The sequence below is a fragment of the Zophobas morio genome, unplaced genomic scaffold (assembly GCF_036711695.1).
Source record: "Zophobas morio isolate AGI-343-1 ecotype UQ-CSIRO unplaced genomic scaffold, CSIRO_AGI_Zmor_V1 ptg000040l, whole genome shotgun sequence".
Taxonomy (NCBI): domain Eukaryota; kingdom Metazoa; phylum Arthropoda; class Insecta; order Coleoptera; family Tenebrionidae; genus Zophobas; species Zophobas morio.
The window spans coordinates 453,725-468,790 of NW_026972145.1; the positions used below are offsets into that span (position 1 = coordinate 453,725).

General features: G+C 32.6%; 1 protein-coding gene across 1 annotated transcript in view; it reads left to right on the forward strand.

Moving 5' to 3' along the window:
• The first annotated feature begins 516 nt into the window (after positions 1–516).
• The window catches only part of LOC135140472 (synaptotagmin-7), a 905,289-nt gene continuing 890,739 nt past the window's right edge, over positions 517–15,066 (forward strand). Inside the window, exon 1 of the mRNA XM_064071035.1 lies at positions 517–699. The gene's annotated coding sequence lies outside the window, so the exon portion shown is untranslated. The remainder of the gene's footprint in view (positions 700–15,066) is intronic.

Here is a 15,066-nt window from a genome sequence, read left to right on the forward strand (position 1 = left end):
ACGTGATGATCTAAAATTGATTAAAAACCGACAAGTCATAAAACGAATAAAATTACAAATAAATAGAAAATTTCAAAATAATGTTTAATTTTGCTCTTAAAAATATTTCACTCTTTTCTAAAAAATTTATAAATCTAACAATTTAACAATAAAGTTGGTTACATTTTTAGACATATGCGAATAGAATTTAAGAAGTTTATTGATTGAAAAACTGTGGCATTTATTCGGGTAATTTAAGCGCGAATTTTATCGACAAGCTTGTAACACCTTCGACCTTAACGAGCCGAAGCAAAAAAGTTAATGTTAAACACAAAGCACTTTATATTCCGTCGTACGTCGACGATCACTTGAAGACGCTTTCAATAGACGAGGACTTCAGCCGCCTCCAGACATCACACATACAATTCAAACCCAATTTTACCATTCTCGCAAAACAAACCCCCCCTAAGATGCACCATACCTGCGTGGTCGCCGCCGCCGGCCCGTGGAGGCGGCGACGCCAGTCGTGCACGCGTCCCGATGCCAAACCGACGCGTCTCCAACGCACTCTTGTTCACTTCGCGAGCGCTTTATCGCCCCTTTATCAGTGCTACAGTGCGTCCGATTTTTCGTTATCAAGCAGCGGTCCCATTTCCTCCCGCCCGCCGTGTGATCGCATTTGAGTGATTTCAGTGTGGAAAAATCTCCGTGCTGCACTAGGTAGGAGAAACTTTTTTCTAACTTCGTGTGTCATTAAGTCATTATCATTAAATGCGATTGTGTGTGAAAATTACAGTTTTCGTAGTATCAGTCGACGGTTTGACAGGTGACATTAACTTAATTCGGTCTAAATTTAGTAACTGCGTTAGTATTGAAATTTATTCGGGACGTCGGGGCCAAAACGACGGTTCTTAATTGAAAGGATTCATCATTTTTGACTCGACTTAATGGACGTTAAGCTGTGATTTAGATGTTATGAATTAATGGGATCTAGATTTATTAGTAGGGGACGTTGGGGTATCGTTTGTCTTGGGTCGGGCCGCGGACCGGTTTCGCTGCGTCTTAATTAAGCCAGCTAAAATTTCTTCGATCGTTGGAAGTAAACAAACTTAATGGACGTTTAAGAGCAGTAATTAAAATAAAAAATTTAACGTTGCTGTAATGAAATTTGCCCGGATTTACCGAATGTAAAAAATTAATTAACTGCCGTTTTCTCTCTCAAGCAGCACGCGAATTTAATTCGTTTCGAATGGGCGAAATTCATTTTTGACGAGTGTACAAGCACTTGACCGTTTTTCTATTCATCTGTGTTGGTTGGTAATTGCATTCATATTGATCTCTGCGGTAAACAAACGAAAGAAATTACCGGAGGTTGATACGTTATCATGCTAGCTTGTAACTGATAGTATCGCTCTTTGTTATTACAGTGAAGTAATTAGGCTTTGTTACTAGACACAAAAGCAAAAAATTATTATCAGAATTTCGGGACAAACTAGATGTGTTTGTGCGAGATTAACATGGTCCTCGTTGTTTTTATCGAAATTAAGACGTAGAAGTTTGTTTGTCGGGACGGAGCTTAGATGTTGGCCACTTTTGTGGCTCATAGTTGGGTTTTCTCAAGTAATTGAGTGTCTTTGACTAACAAGGAGACTAGGTTTGGTGTTGCATATTCATGTGTCTCGAGGGCCGATTTTCTGAGGTGAGTAGCTAGTTTGAGGGGCCCTCGGGTGAGATTTGTTGCTATATTTAGTCTACAGTGCGAATATTTCATACGTGTGCTAGAATATTGCCTTATTAATTTTCTCGAAACTTTTTTCGGTTGATTTCCGTGTGGAATTGATAATAATAGTTACTGCGCAAATACGAGGCAGGATTCAACAAAAAATACAAGTGTGATCACCCGATGCGAAATAGATATTCAAATCTGTCTGGATAAATTTATGCATGCGCTGTTCTATGAAAATTGGGGCTTTTATTTACGTTTTCCGGTGAATGCAGACGATTCTGGTTTGCACGAGAATTAAACATTAAAAAAGAAAATGAAAAAGCTTGATTTTAGCGCCGCGGTGGCTGGAATTTTAATGTTGTGTATTTAGATTGACGATTTCGTGTCAGCTAGAGGATGAAACGATATATCGTCCATTTTCGTTCGTTCTGCATCTATGTGTGGCGATTTTTATTTGGCAGATAATATAAAATAATCTCCGAAATTACTGGATTCTAGCCAAAATTTATGCAATCGTCCTCACCAACATTTAAATACAGAAACTTTATAAAGTAACAAGTAACAAAGTACTTGTGGTTTATGAATCCGTTTTGAGTTTTGTTACTTTTTTGTTGCTTTTTATAACCGTTTTTTTTTGTTCTTTTTGCCACTTTCTGTAAATAGACGCTTTTTTTGTTGTTTTTTACTTCCCGAGCGTAAGCAAAGGAAGTATTGTAATCGAGTCCGTCGGCCGACTCTCTACTTTTACGTTTTCTCGATCTTTCATGACCCCTAGAAGACGAAGAAATAGGTCTCCCATTTCCGTCTGTCTGTCCGTCTGTCCGTCCGTCTGTCCGTCCGTCTGTCCGTCCGTCTGTCCGTCCGTCTGTCCGTCCGTCTGTCCGTCTGCCGTCCCGGATTTTTATTAGACAGATAATCTCCGAAAGTACTCGACCGATTGTTGTGAAATTTTGTACTTATATTAAGCATATCATGTAGATGGTAAAACGCTAACCAAAATTTGTCTAATCATCCCCACCACTAATGCGATGACGTCACTTCAAAATTGTACATAGTAAATGGGTTTTCAATTGTATAAAATAACATAGTCCTACACATGTAGTTTACAACTCTGAATCGACTTTTCACCCGAAACGTCCAGATTTTTGGAAAAAAAATCAAAATTATAAAACAACATTTTGAAATTTAATTTTTAATCTGCTAACCAGAATGCTTTGAAATGTTGCAGATGTTTTAAGGCTATAAAGAGCATCATAAATCTTTAGTCAAAAAATATTTGCTTATCCCCTCCAAAAACTTGATGACGTCAGCTCAAAAGTTTGTGGAATAAATCATATCTAAAATGTACAAAATATGATGAGTCTGTACTTGTGAACTATCACTCCATTAATATTTTTTGGATTTGCATATACAGGGTGACTCAAAAAAATTAATGAATGCGTAAATATATTTTATTGATTTAATCAGGAACTACAAAACCGAATGCTCTGAAATCTTGCAGATGTTTTAAGGTCATAAAGAGCATAATAAATGTTTAGTCAAAATATATTTGCTTATCCCCTCCAAAAACTTGATGACGTCAGCTCGAAAGTTTGCCGAATAAATCATATCTAAAATGTACAAAATATGATGAGCCTGTACTTGTCATTTATCACTCCATTCATATTTTTTGGATTTGCATATACAGAGTGACTCAAAAAAATTAATGAATGCGTAAATTTATTTTATTGATTTAATCAGGAACTACAAAACCGAATGCTTTGAAATCTTGCAGATGTTTTAAGGTTATAAAGAGCATAATAAATTTTTAGTCAAAATATATTTGGTTATCTTCTACAAAAAACTGATGACGTCAGCTCAAAAGTTTTCCGAATAAATCGTATCTAAAATGTACAAAATATGATGAGTCTGTACTTGTGATTTATCATTCCATTCATATTTTTGGATTTGCATATGCAGGGTGACTCAAAAAAATTAATGAAGGCGTGAATTTATTTTATCGATTTAATCAGGAATTACAAAACCGAATGCTTTGAAATCTTGGGAATATTTTAAAGTTATTATAAGCATGGTAAACTTTTGTTCAAAATGTATTTGTTCATCCCTCCTAAAAAAATTGATGACGTCACCCTTAAATTTTGCTGAATAAATCCTATCTAAAATGCAAAAAATATGATGAGTTTGTACTTGTGATTTATCATTCCATTCATATTTTTTAGATTTTCTTAAGAGGTGGTTCAAAAAAATTAATGAAGTCAATTTATTTTATTGATTAAATTAAAGGCAACACTTATTATTAGTATTACACCCCAACCAACCCAATTTGGTAGACACAAAATTTGTTAAAGGAAAAACTCGGTTGAAACATAAGGGTAGCACGCTTATTTACATCGACTTTAACATTACAGACCTGCATTTGTTTTATGCGCTCACTTGGTTCCGCGAATGTGAAATAGACATGTATATAATCAACCAATTGTGAATTTCACCGTCAAGAATTAAAATAAAACCCAATGTTTTATATAATAAGCGGAAGTCGAAGCAATAAAACCGATGGTCGTTTTGTTTACAGTTTCTCTGTTTGACTCTCACGTATGCTGTTACGCCTGTCATCTTAAATTAAGAATGTTTATACATGCACGATTTTCAGTTGCCTCTGATACGTATACGTGAGTAAATTGTTTCGTTATTTTATTGATTATTACAAATCAATATTCAAACGACCCAATTCATTTTCCCGAAAATTTGAGAATATAATAATTTTATTCTTAGTATTACACTACATCTATCCCAACTGATATACGTGTCCTTGCAAAAATGTTGATGACGTCATCGCAATTTTTTTTTAAATTCCCACTACAAAAATGTAATGAGAAAAAAACACAATAGGCATGCAGTCGTCAAGTTTCCGACAGCGAGGGAAGTACTGTCTAAACTCTTTAGACCAATTTTTTTATGTCTATTTTGTCTCTTTTTGTGGCCGTTTTTTGTTTTGTGACACTTTTCTGTTGCTCTTTTTTGTACTCTTTTATGATAATGAGATGACTTATTTACGGAAATCTGTCTTTTTCTGTGGCATTTTTGGCATTTTTTGTAGTCGCCTGTTTTGTGGATTTTTTGTCTTGTTTTTAATCTTCTCTTATTGTGATATTTTGTCGCTTTTAATAGTCGCTTTTTGTGTTTTTATAATTTTTTGTAGCCACTTGTTCCTGTTGTTGCATTTTTATCGCCCTTTTCTGTCAGTTTTTGTAATCGTTTTGTTTGTTGAATATTTTTTGTCCTGTGTTTACATCTTCTTTAGCGGTTGTTGTTGCTCTTAATCTTTTTTGATTCGCTTCTTTCAGTCGCACTCTTTTTAGTTGCTTTTTTATCAATTTTTTTTGCCCTTTGTTTTTGCATTTTGACGTCTTCTTTGTAGATTTTTGTTCTTTTTTTCATTGTCTTTGGTTTATTGCATTTTTTTTAGATGTTTTGGCACTATTTTGTATTTTTGCTCACTTTTTTTTGTAGTCGCATTTGACTGATTGTACTTCAAAGGCAGGGAAAGTTTTGTCCAATTTTTCTTAACCTGTTCGTATTTTTGTCGCCTTTTTTGTGGATTCTTTGTGTTTTTATTTTTTTTTGTGCTTGAGTTTCGCTTTTTTGTTGTCGTTTTTGTAGATTTTTTGTCCTTTTTCATTGTCTTTTTTTATATTTTTCTGTCGCCTTTTTACTTTTTTTGTACACTTTTTTTTATTAATTTCTTTGATTGTAATTCAGGGTCGAAAAAAATTCTCTCTTTTGAGCAAGTTTGTTTAACCTTTGTGCCCATTTTTGTTTTTTTTCTTTTTTTTCCTTTTCTCTACCCATTTGTTGAAATTTTTTGGAAATATTTTGTATTTTTGGTCACTTTTTTGTGTTTTTAGGTCATTTTTTGTGACCACTTTTCTTCTTTTCTTGCATTTTGTGTGTTCTTTTTTGTTGCGTTTTTCTGTTCTCTGTTTATGTTTTTTGTCCACTGTTTTCGCATTTTTGTCGTCTTTTTTTGTAGATTTATTGTCCTTTTTTCATCGTTTTTTTGCTTTTGTTTCGCTTTTTTATATATGTAATTCAGGGGCGAGAAAAATTTTGTTTTTGTCAAAAGAACTTTTCACCAAATTTTTTTAATCTCTCTTTTCACACTTTTTGTCGTTCTTTTTTGTTTTTTTTTGTCTTTTAGTTTATTTCCATTTTTGTAGTCTTTTGTGCGTTTTTCGTTGCCTTTTTTATTGCATTTCTTGAGATTTTTTGGCACTATTTTGTATTTTTGGTCACTTTTTTTATAGCCGCCTTATTTGTTTGTTGGGGCGTGGAAAGTTCTGTCTAGATAACTTTCGACCAATTTTTCTCAACCTGTTTCCGCATTTTTGTCGTCTTTTTTGTAGATTTTTTTGTCCTCTTTTGCATTTTTCTCGAGATTTTTTGTCGCCTTTTTTGCTTTTTTGCCACTTTTTATAATTATTTGGATTTTAATTCAGGGGCGAGGAAAATTCTGTCAAAATAACTTTTGACCAATTTTTTTTAACCTTTATTTTTGCATTTTTTGTCGCTTCTTTTTGGGTTTTTTCTTTTATTTATCTTTTTCGTGGATTTTTGTCATTTTTTCGTTGCATTTTTTATTGCATTTTTTGAGAATTTTGGGCACTATTTTGTATTTTTGGTCACTTTTTTTGTAGTCGCTTTATCTGTGCGTGTGTGCAGAAGCATGGAAAGTTCTGTCTAAATAAATAACTGTAGACCAATTTTTCTAACCTGTTTTCACATTTTTTTGTTGTTTTTTTATCTTTTTTTCATCGTTTTTTTTTAATTTTTTTTGAAAGTTTTTGTTCCCTTTTTTTCTAAATTTCTTTTATTGTTATTCAGGGGCGAGGAAAATTCTGTGAAAATTACTTTTTTTAACTTCTGTTTACGCATTTTTTGTCGTCACATTTGTGTTTACTTTTTCGTCTTTTATTTTTTTTGTACACTTTTGTAATTTTTTCATTGACTTTTTTAATTGTATTTTTTGAGACCTTTTGACGATATTTTGTATTTTTGGTCACTTTTGTAGTCGCCTTATTTGTGCATTTGTTTGATTGTACTTTAGAGGCGTGGAAAGTTCTGGGTAAATAATTTTAGACCAATTCTCCTTTTGTGTGTTCCTTTTTGTTGCGTTTTTCTGTTCTGTGTTTATGTTTTTTGTCCACTGTTTTCGCATTTTTGTCGTTTTTTGTAGATTTGTTTGTCCTTTTTGATTGTCTTTTTTGCATTTTTTCAAGATTCTTTTGTCGCCTTTTTTCGTCGCTTTTTTTATATAGTTTTTTTATTGTAATTCAGAGACGAGGAAAATTCTATCAACATAACTTTTGAACATTTTTTAACCCTTGTTTTACGCATTCTTTGTCGCCCCTTTTTGTGTTTTTGTCTTTTATTTATTTCCTTTTGTAGACTTTTGTCGTATTTTTCATTGCATTTTTTGAGACTTTTTGGCGCTATTTAGTATTTTTGGTCACTTTTTTTCTAGTCGCCTTATTTGTTGGAAAGTTGTGTCTAAACAACTTTAGACCAATTTTTCTCACTGGATTTTTTGTCTTTTCTTTATTTTCTTTTTTTGGGACTTTTTTGTCGCTTTTTGTAGACGTTTTTTAGTGTTCTTACGTCATTTTTTGAAACCACTGTTTTCTTTTCTTTCAATTGGTGTGGACTTTTTTGTTACGTTTTTCTGTTCTTTTTTATGTTTTTTCGCATTTTTCTCGTCTTTTTTGTTGATTTTTTTCGCATTTTATTTCAAGATTTTTGAAAATTGTTGTTTGTAGACTTTTGTCATTTTTTCATTGTCTTTTTTAATTGTATTTTTTGAGATTTTTTGGCGTTATTTTGTATTTTTCGTCACTCTTTTTTGTTTTGTTGATTGTACTTCAGAGGCGTGTAAATAATTTTAGACCAATCTTCCTTCACCCACTTTGGCATTTTTTTGGTCTTTTTTATGGATTTTTTGTCTTTTCTTTATTTTCTTTTTTGTGGTTTTTTATCTGTTTTTGTAGATGTTTTTAGTGTTTTTAGGTCATTTTTTTTAAAACCCCTTTTTTCTTTTCTTGCATGTTTTGTGGATTTTTTGTTGCGATTTTCTGTTCTCTTTTTATGTTTTTTGTCCTCCATATTTGCATTTTTGTCGTCTTTTTGCCCTTTTTTCAGTTTCTTTTTTCAAGAGTTTTTGCCGCCTTTTTTATAAATTTCTTTATGGCAATTCAAGGGCTAGGAAAATTCTGTCCAACTTAGTTTCGCCCTTTTTGTACGTCCTTTTTTGTGGATTTTATTTGTCTTTTCTTTATTTTTTGTGACTTTTTGTCGCTTTCTGTAGCCGCATTTTGTGTTTTTACTTCCCGAGCGTAAGCAAAGGAAGTATTGTAATCGAGTCCGTCGGCCGACTCTCTACTTTTACGTTTTCTCGATCTTTCATGACCCCTAGAAGACGAAGAAATAGGTCTCCCATTTCCGTCTGTCTGTCCGTCTGTCCGTCCGTCTGTCCGTCCGTCTGTCCGTCCGTCTGTCCGTCCGTCTGTCCGTCTGCCGTCCCGGATTTTTATTAGACAGATAATCTCCGAAAGTACTCGACCGATTGTTGTGAAATTTTACACTTATATTAAGAATATCATGTAGATGGTAAAACGCTAACCAAAATTTGTCTAATCATCCCCACCACTAATGCGATGACGTCACTTCAAAATTGTACATAGTAAATGGGTTTTCATTTGTATAAAATAACATAGTCCTACACATGTAGTTTACAACTCCGAATTGACTTTTCACCCGAAACGTCCAGATTTTTGGAAAAAAAATCAAAATTATAAAACAACATTTTGAAATTTAATTTTTAATCTGCTAACCAGAATGCTTTGAAATGTTGCAGATGTTTTAAGGCTATAAAGAGCATCATAAATCTTTAGTCAAAAAATATTTGCTTATCCCCTCCAAAAACTTGATGACGTCAGCTCAAAAGTTTGTGGAATAAATCATATCTAAAATGTACAAAATATGATGAGTCTGTACTTGTGATCTATCACTCCATTCATATTTTTTGGATTTGCATATACAGGGTGACTCAAAAAAATTAATGAATGCGTAAATTTATTTTATTGATTTACTCAGAAACTACAAAACCGAATGCTTTGAAATCTTGCAGATGTTTGAAGGTTATAAAGAGCATAATAAATGTTTAGTCAAAATATATTTGCTTATCCCCTCCAAAAAATTGATGACGTCAGCTCGAAAGTTTGCCGAATAAATCCTATCTAAACTGTAAAAATATGATGAGTCTGTACTTGTAATTTATCACTCCATTCATATTTTTTGGATTTGAATATACAGGGTGACTCAAAAAAATTAATGAATGCGTAAATATATTTTATTGATTTAATCAGGAACTACAAAACCGAATGCTCTGAAATCTTGCAGATGTTTTAAGGTCATAAAGAGCATAATAAATGTTTAGTCAAAATATATTTGCTTATCCCCTCCAAAAACTTGGTGATGTCAGCTCGAAAGTTTGCCGAATAAATCATATCTAAAATGTACAAAATATGATCAGTCTGTACTTGTGATCTATCACTAGATTGATTTTTTTTTGGATTTGCATATACAGGGTGACTCAAAAAAATTAATGAATGCGTAAATTTATTTTATTGATTTACTCAGGAACTACAAAACCGAATTCTTTGAAATCCACTGCGAAAAAAAAACATAATAGGCATGCAGTCGTCACGTTTCCGACAGCGAGGGAAGTACTGTCGAAATTCTTTAGACCAATTTTTTTTTGTCATTTTTATGGTCACTTTTTTCTTGTGTTCAATTGTTATAGACTTTTATGTTTTTTGTCCTCTTTTTTATACTTTTTTATGTCGGTTTTTTGTAGCGGCTGTTTGTGCTTTGTTTTCCCAGTTTAGTTGTCTTTTTTTTGTTGACTTTTTTTGCCCTTTTCTTTATTGAATTTTTTCAAGATTTTGTCGCTTTTTTTGTTTTTTTGTCACTTTTTTGCAGCAGACTTTTTTATAAATTTCTTTGATTGAAATTCAAGGGCAAGGAAAATTATGCCTAAATAACTTTACTTCATTTTTTTAACCTCTGTTTTCCCAGTTTTATCGCCCATTTTTGTCGTTTATTTGTTTTCTTCTTTGTGCCCTTTTGTCGTTTTTTTAGCTTTTTTTGTTGTTTTTAATATTTTTTTTGTAGTCGCATCATTCTGCGGATTTTTCGTCGCTTTTTTTTTAGCGTTTTTGTTCTCCTTTTTGTGATTGCTTCTTTGATTCCTTTCTTTTCATCGCATTTTTTGTCCTGTTTTTTAGTTCCCTCTTTTAGTGACTTTTTCTCATTTTTTTAGATTATTTTATCCCCCGTGTTCGAATTATTTGTTGCCTTTTTTTGTACTTCTTGTGAAGTTCCGATTTTTCGCTTTTGTGATTTTTTCGATTTTTCGATTTTTGATTTTCAGATTTTTTTCAGTTTGGAGATTTTTGAATTCATTTCCTCAATTTTATTTTTCGATTTTCCGATTTTTCAATATTCAGTTTTACAAGTTTTCAGTACATGATTCTCCAATTTTTGTATTTTAAAATTTTTTCATTTTTCAAATTTACAAGTTTTGGTATTTCTAAGTTTTCGATTTGTCCATTTTCCAAGTTTTCGATTTCCGGATTAATCGCTTTTTCAATTATTCAACATTTAGATTTCTCGATTTTTCGATTTTTCACTTTTTTGGCTTTTCGATTGTTTTATTTTCCCATTTCTCCATTTCTCGACTTCTCGACGTTTCGATTTTCCGATTTTTTAGCCTTTCAAGTCTTCAATGTCCCATTTTTTCAATGTCTCTATTTCTCGATTTTTCAGTTTTTCGATTTCCAAATTTTTTGATTTCTTGATTTGCCGATTTTCCAATTTTTCGATATTTTAAGGTTTTGATTTTTCGATTTCTCAGTTCTGAGATTTTTCAGTTCTTCAATTTCTCGATATGATTTTTCGATTTCTCGTTTTCCAATGTCTCAATCTTATGATTTTTCAGTATTATGATTCTTCAATTTTTCGATTTTAAAATTGTGCTATTTTCAAATTTTCCTTTTTTGCCATTTCTAAGTTTTCGAGTAGTCCATTTTCCGAATTCTTGATTTTTGAATGAATCGGTTTTCCAATTTTTCGTCTTTTAGATTTTCCTTCTCTCGATTTCTCGACTTCTCGATGTTTGGATTTTTCGATTTTTCAATTTCTCAATTTTTCGAAATTTCGTTTTTTAAATTTTTTAATGTTTCGGTTTCTTGATTTTTCAGTTTTGAGATTTTTCAATTCTTCATTTCCTCGATTTTCCGATTTTGCAATTTTTCGACTTTTCGATTTCTCATTATTTCAATTTTTCGAGTTCTGGATTTTTCAGTTTTTTGATGTTTCAGTTTTTGGATTTTTTAATGTTCCGATTTCTCGATTTTTCAGTTTTAGGACTTTTTGTGACTTTTCGATTCCTTGATTTTTCGACTTTTATATTTCTCGACATCTCGACGTTTCGATTTTCCGATTTTTTAGTTTTTCAATTCTTCCAATTTTAAATGTTTCAATGTTTCAATTTTTTAATGTTTCGATTTTTCAGTTTTTCGAGCTTCTGTAATTTTCAAAAATTCTTAACACAGAAAATTTTTGGGAAAACAGAGTGAGTCGTGCTTGATTTGATCAATACAATGAATTGCCTCATTTATTTCAGTGAGGATTTATTCGGCAAAATTTTGAGATAACGTCATCAATTTTTTAGGAGGGGATAAACGAATAAATTTTGATTAACAAGATTTCCGAGCATTCGAGTGTGCAGTTTTTAAGTTAAATTGCTAAATCTTGCTATAGATTTTTGATTTTTTTCCAAAGTCTGGTTGTCTATAGTGAAAAGTCAATTATTTTACAAAATTAAAAACAAATTTAACAATGTAATTTTAGGAGATGACGTCATTCCATTGATAATGGGGATGATTAGCAAAATTTTGGTTAGCGTTTTACCGTCTACACGATATTCTTAATATCGACACAAAATTTGACAGACAGACAGTCAGACAAACGGAAACGGGAGATCACTTTTTTCGTACTAGAGCTTACTGGACATTCTCATCTCGCCCCTGAACTATCACCACCTCAACCAACTGCGACTTAAGACCGCCACATTGACTGGTCCTTCGAGCCGGATCGCCCCATCGATTAAAAACCACACGGGCGATAAATATTGAAACTACGCAGTGCGTACGGCGCGAACTTTCCGTCACCTCCCATCGATTGTGGGCCGGATTCACGGGCCCAAATCAAAAATTTATCACAGAATCGAATCGATGAGGTTGTATGAGCCTCATTTCGACATTGTTACGACTCCCAGAGAGAGATCGCGGGAACTTTTTGGCGAAATTAAACGCAAATCCGCGCAATTTCATTTTTTCGCGCAACCAAATCCTTTTATTAGCATATTACGCGCAAAATCGCCGGTTGCATAATTCCGGGAAATTCTTGTTTTAACGAGAGATAAATGGGTTCGGGAGCGGCGCTCGGGGTGGGTAAAGGGATGCTTTTGGGCCGTGTCGAAGCTGTCAAAAATTCAAGGTTGATGAACTTTGGGTTGTACATGTTGGTTATCATGTTAACCTGATTACGTGGAGAGAATTTGTGCAGAGCTGTCTAGTTGGTTGAGGGAAATCGATAAATTATTTTCTTGGATGTTTGAAGAAACAATGCGGCGGGGTGATCGTGACAGTGGTAACAATGTGATATTAATTACGGTATTCAAAAAATTTTTGTTTTGTTTGAACAAAAGCGCTAGGTTGGTGTGGGTTTGAAGAGGGGGAAAGGTAATGGATTGTGCAGAATTTGTGGTTACTTCGCTCAAATATACCAAACGGAAATAAATTTTTGCTGATAAGGGAGAAAGCTACTTAATATAAAAATATATAAATGGAAGAACGAGTCACAAAGAAAAAATATTAACGTAATTTGTGGGAGACTTTCAAAGATTGAGTTCCAGAGATACACAAAAGAAATTGTTTATTGTATTCTATTATTTTGCAAACAATGATTAAATTGTTTATTTTTTTATCACTGCCGGGATAAATTCAACTATAATAAACCAACAGAATACTTTTTTACTTCCCGAGCGTAAGCAAAGGAAGTATTGTAATCGAGTCCGTCGGCCGACTCTCTACTTTTACGTTTTCTCGAACTTTCATGACCCCTAGAAGACGAAGAAATAGGTCTCCCATTTCCGTCTGTCTGTCCGTCTGTCCGTCCGTCTGTCCGTCCGTCTGTCCGTCCGTCTGTCCGTCCGTCTGTCCGTCTGTCCGTCTGTTGTCCCGGATTTTTATTACACAGATAATCTCCGAAAGTACTCGACCGATTGTTGTGAAATTTTGTACTTATATTAAGAATATCATGTAGATGGTAAAACGCTAACCAAAATTTGTCTAATCATCCCCACCACTAATGCGATGACGTCACTTCAAAATTGTACATAGTAAATGGGTTTTCAATTGTATAAAATAACATAGTCCTACACATGTAGTTTACAACTCTGAATCGACTTTTCACCCGAAACGTCCAGATTTTTGGAAAAAAAATCAAAATTATAAAACAACATTTTGAAATTTAATTTTTAATCTGCTAACCAGAATGCTTTCAAATGTTGCAGATGTTTTAAGGCTATAAAGAGCGTCATAAATCTTTAGTCAAAAAATATTTGCTTATCCCCTCCAAAACCTTGATGACGTCAACTCAAAAGTTTGTGGAATAAATCATATCTAAAATGTACAAAATATGATGAGTCTGTACTTGTGATCTATCACTCCAATCATATTTTTTGGATTTGCATATACAGGGTGACTCAAAAAAATTAATGAATGCGTAAATATATTTTATTGATTTAATCAGGAACTACAAAACCGAATGCTCTGAAATCTTGCAGATGTTTTAAGGTCGTAAAGAGCATAATAAATGTTTAGTCAAAATATATTTGCTTATCCCCTCCAAAAACTTGATGACGTCAGCTCGAAAGTTTGCCGAATAAATCATATCTAAAATGTACAAAAGATGATGAGCCTGTACTTGTCATTTATCACTCCATTCATATTTTTTGGATTTACATATACAGAGTGACTCAAAAAAATTAATGAATGCGTAAATATATTTTATTGATTTAATCAGGAACTACAAAACGGAATGCTCTGACATCTTGCAGATGTTTTAAGGTTATAAAGAGCATAATAAATGTTTAGTCAAAATATATTTGCTTATCCCCTCCAAAAACTTGATGACGTCAGCTCGAAAATTTGCCGAATAAATCATATCTAAAATGTACAAAATATGATCAGTCTGTACTTGTGATCTATCACTCCATTCATATTTTTTGGATTTGCATATACAGGGTGATTCAAGAAAATAAATGAAAGCGTAAATTTATTTTACTGATTTACTCAGGAACTACAAAACCGAATGCTTCGAAATCTTGAAGATATTTTAAAATTATCATAAGCATGGTAAATTTTTGATCAAAACGTATTTGGTCGTCCCCCCTAAAAAATTTATGATGTCACCACAAAATTTTGCTGAAAAAATCCTATCTAAAATGTACAAAATATGGTGAGTCTCTTCTTGTGATTTATCATTCCATTCAAATTTTTTCGATTTGCATATACAGGGTGACTCAAAAACATTAATGAATGCGTAAATTTATTTTATTGATTTAATCAGGAACTACAAAACCGAATGCTTTGAAATCTTGCAGATGTTTTAAGGTTATAAAGAGCATAATAAATTTTTAGTCAAAATATATTTGGTTATCTTCTACAAAAAACTGATGACGTCAGCTCAAAAGTTTGCCGAATAAATCGTATCTAAAATGTACAAAATATGATGAGTCTGTACTTGTGATTTATCATTCCAATCATATTTTTGGATTTGCATATGCAGGGTGACTCAAAAAAATTAATGAAGGCGTGAATTTATTTTATCGATTTAATCAGGAATTAGAAAACCGAATGCTTTGAAATCTTGGGAATATTTTAAAGTTATTATAAGCATGGTAAACTTTTGTTCAAAATGTATTTGTTCATCCCTCCTAAAAAAATTGATGACGTCACCCTTAAATTTTGCTGAATAAATCCTATCTAAAATGCAAAAAATATGATGAGTTTGTACTTGTGATTTATCATTCCATTCATATTTTTTAGATTTTCTTAAGAGGTGGTTCAAAAAAATTAATGAAGTCAATTTATTTTATTGATTAAATTAAAGGCAACACTTATTATTAGTATTACACCCCAACCAACCCAATTTGGTTGACACAAAATTTGTTAAAGGAA